The 4,473-nt window shown below is 36.6% G+C and overlaps 1 pseudogene; it reads right to left on the reverse strand.

Annotated features, from left to right (window-relative positions):
- Nucleotides 1-1,326: 1,326 nt before the first annotated feature.
- LOC113838127 lies at nt 1,327-3,841 on the reverse strand (annotated as a pseudogene).
- Nucleotides 3,842-4,473: the final 632 nt, after the last annotated feature.

Raw genomic sequence — 4,473 nt, forward strand, 5'->3', positions numbered from 1 at the left:
CATGGAATTTAGAATTTCATGGTCTCTACTCTTTCACCAGATATTACTCAATGGGGGTGACATAAATATCACATAGAACAACCTTATTCCTGTGAATCAGGAAGGAACCATTGGTTCCTGGTGTGGACTAAGAAGCATTACAGTCCCAGTAGGGACTGCGGGTACTGTCACTGACATCAGTATGAGTTGCCAAAAACTAAAGAGTGGAAGAAGTGAAGGGGGCTGACCCATCACAGCTGAGTGGAAACAAAATACACTATATGTCTGCTTGTCCTCACTTACAACCAAAGAATCCTGTGTGGCATTTGATACTCAAGCATAAAAACTTAAGGTATCTCCCTAAAAATTCTTCCATTCTCCACAGCTCTGGAAATATAATATGGACTAATCCATAGAGTGAGTTCAATACAGTTTCTGGCCACAATCTGTATGTGATCTCTAGTCACTGTAGTTGTCTGGACCTGTGGAATGGCAATCTACAGCAAGATATCCATGGAGGGGAATGGGGACAAATGACAAGAGAGAATGACCACACACAGGATTCTGATTAAGTGGCAAATTTTATTTTTTCTAGGCTAGCCTATATGGACAGTAGTATGAGGTAAAGTTGGAGGGGGAGAAGAGCCCAAGATAAAGGTGTTCATCAGGATGTTAGAAAACTAAAGAAAGAAGATGTTGGCAGGGTCAAAAGTTCATGAGTGGTGGGGAGAAGGAGGGTTACCTAGGTAAATGGTTAGATGCGGGAGGGTTGCTTAGCTAAGTGCACCTGTGTTTGGAACAATAGATTGACGTCTCGGTCATGTTGTTCCCTCTGGGTGCTCATGCTTCTGGGAGTCATTTATAATCAAAAGACAGTTCTATAACCATGTGGCATGCCAAGTTAGGCCTAACGGTTAATGCCACCCTGTATGGCTCCCAACAAGTCACCAATATTCAGAGTTCCAAACTGAATGTTTGCAGGTATCAGGGAAGCAGAATATGAGCCCATTCAGACAAGTCAGAGTTCCAGCCTGAAAGTTCCTAATTTCTCCTAACAGGAGTTATAAAATCAAGCAGGGGTACATCTCACATGTGGACTTGTGATCTCCCAATGATGCCTATTATCATATGGGAGAAAAACTCACTCTTGTGGTTTGGTTAGCAACCATCTTTTAAAGACATTTATTGTCAGCTTCCATCCTGATCATTTCTTTGGTACATTTCCCTCATTTTTTTGAGGTTTGGCCTTGGAAATTTCCATAATCGTCAAGTATAAATTAATTTCTGATGCAGTCAATTACTGTGCTGTGAAAAAGATTCACCCCACTAGTTACTTTCCTATGGTATCTATCCATTATGTGTCCTTTTATGTATTTGAAGACTTCTGTGGTGAGAAAAGACTTTACCACACTAATTACATTCATAGGGTTTCTCTCCAGCATGTGATCTTTTATGCCTGTGAAGAGTACTGTGCTAAGAAAAGGCTTTATCACACTGATTACATTCATAGGGTCTCTCTCCAGAATGTGTCCTTTTATGCATATAAAGGTTACTGTGCTGAGCAAAGGCTTTACCACACTGATTACATTCATAGGGTTTCTCTCCAGTATGTGATCTTTTATGCCTGTGAAGAGCACTGTGATAAGAAAAGGCTTTCCCACACTGATTACATTCATAGGGTTTCTCTCCAGTATGTAAGTTTTTATGCATTTGAAGAGTACTGTGCCGAGTAAAGGCTTTCCCACACTGATTACATTCATAGGGTTTCTCTCCAGTATGTGTTCTTTTATGCACTTGAAGATTGCTGTGATGAGAAAAGGCTTTCCCACACTGATTACATTCATAGGGTTTTTCTCCAGTATGTGTCCTCTTATGCATTAGAAGACTACAGTGCTGAGAAAAGGCTTTCCCACACTGATTACATTCATAGGGTTTCTCTCCAGTATGTGTCCTCTTATGCATTTGAAGACTACAGTGCTGAGAAAAGGCTTTCCCACACTGATTACATTCATAGGGTTTCTCTCCAGTATGTGTCCTTTTATGCCTATGAAGATGAGTGTGCCGAGAAAAGGCTTTACCACACTGATTACATTCATAAGGTTTCTCTCCAGTATGTGTCCTTATATGCATTTGAAGATGAGTGTGCCGAGAAAAGGCTTTACCACACTGATTGCATTCATAAGGTTTCTCTCCAGTATGTGTCCTTTTATGCCTATGAAGAGTACTGTGATATGCAAAGGCTTTACCACATTGGTTACATTCATATTTCTCTCCAGTTTGTTTTCTTTCATGACTTTGGAGATAACTGTTATTTTCAACGGCTTTATCACATTGTATGTATACAGAAGAATTCTCTCCAGTTGGCCTTCTTTCATGCCTGCCAGGAAAAGGGTCATATGTAATGGCTTTAACATATTCAATACAATGTTGAATCTTGTTACCTGTATAAATTAATATTACAATTTATTTCAGTTGTAAAGAAGAATCAGATATTATAATTTTATCACTGTGCTTACATTCTTCTTTTCCCCTTCTTTAAGGGTTGCATGTATCTTTGAAAATAGCTGTGAAGATATAATCCTTTATTACATGGTTCTAATTTTCAGAACCTTTTTCTACAGGTGATTATTCACTTAATGAGGAGAACTAGAAAAATTCTTCCTTCATCATCCTTTTTTGTATTATTAACTTTTCCTTCTCTGTGAGTCATAATACATATGCTAATAAACTACAACAAACAGAAGTATTTACACAGTCAAAAACTCATAGGGCTTTTCTACAGAGTGAGCTTGGTGTATTATCAATGAAGACAGAACACAAATTCCTGGTACACTTGAATCAAATTCAGAAAGTATGCTCAAAATGGGGACTTCTACATATCTCTGTTGAAATGGCTTGTATACTGACTAGTACATGATATTCTTAATAATGTAAAAATTAAAAAAAAAGAGGCTTCCTCAGTTAATTTATTTTGACTTTCTGTTCTGTTATTGTGATTACACATTCCCTACAAAAACTGCCCCTTGACTCTTGACAAAAATTGCTCCTGTCACAACTAGTACATGAGTAAAACCAACTTTTCTATGGAGTATTTGCTTAATGGAAGTTTTGGAGACATCACTATCAATTCAATCTTTTTTATATCTTTAGTAATATTGCTAGTATGAAATAAGTGGATTTACGGTACTACAGCATAGCTCTCGTGGCGTAATGATTTAAGTGGCAGTTTCTCTCAATGCATTATTTCTTTGTCTTCTTTCTTAAAACATTGCCTTGCAAATGCAGTTAAACTACCTGAAATTGAGTTCTATGTTCTTGTGAGAATTTAATAATCATCAATGCAAATTAAGCTATGCTTAAATACACTGCTGTTACTGTTTCAAACTTCAGGACACATTTCAATTTCTTCAGAGACACATTTCTGTGAGCTTGTAAATGAAAATTACCTGTCATGTCTTTTTGAACTTGCGCAATGTTCTTCAATAATATTGTCTTCCCAAAGGTTTCCTAAAATATAGGGCAAGAAAATGTATACAGTATTATTGCGAAATAATATAGGAAAATGTGCAAAAAATATGTTACTGTCCTCAGTAAGTGTTATAACTTTGATTTATTTATTACATTCTTTTTCTTTCTCAATCAAATTAAAGAAGAGCACCAATAACCAAGGAACAATTGTCCTCTAATTTTTAAATTAGTTGTCCTATTATTTTAAAATGGGAAGGAAAATATACTCTTACCTATGTCATTGAGGTTCTCATAGGTCTCCAGCATCACATCTTTGTAGAGATTCTTCTGAGAAGTATCCAGCATAGTCCACTCTTCCCAAGTGGAGTCAATATGCGCATCTTTATACTTCATGGCATTCTAAAATATCACATACATGTATGCAACTTAAAGCAAAATACTGACCATATTGTAAATGTGTGTTTCTGTAGAACCTTATTTTAAAATGTGTTACTTTTATGCTATAGAAAATTTGCTTAATGAAGTAACTGTGTTAAGTTTTTCTGATGTATTAGTTTAATTTTATGAAGCTGTTCTTCTTTGCCTGAATTCAACAGCTGATACTCTGATGAAAAGGTATTTATCCAATAGTGAGTTAGGAAAAAGGATAGGCTGTGGTATCAGGAACAAAGTAGACACAGAAGGATAAATCTGGAAGCAAGGAGGAAGGCTCAAGAAAAAGAAGAGTAGAGGGCCAGCTACCCAGGCACACAACATGTCATGAAGTAGGAAGGAAAGTAAGATATACATAAATGGAGAAAGGTAAAAGTCCTGAGGTGAAAGATAGATTGGATCATTTAACGAGAGAAAAATTGGCTAGAAATGAGCCAAGTAAAGGACATGCATTATAAAACATGCAACTGTATATCAATTTGGGACCTGGGAGGTTCCTTCCCCAAAATGTATAAAGCTAAAGAGCTAAAGGAGTAAAACATTTAAGTAAATTTTACCCAACATGATGCTATATTTTAATGTAAAGCCTGAGAA

Source organism: Cricetulus griseus, unplaced genomic scaffold (genome assembly GCF_003668045.3).
Source record: "Cricetulus griseus strain 17A/GY unplaced genomic scaffold, alternate assembly CriGri-PICRH-1.0 unplaced_scaffold_1, whole genome shotgun sequence".
In the NCBI taxonomy this organism is placed as follows: Eukaryota; Metazoa; Chordata; class Mammalia; order Rodentia; family Cricetidae; genus Cricetulus; species Cricetulus griseus.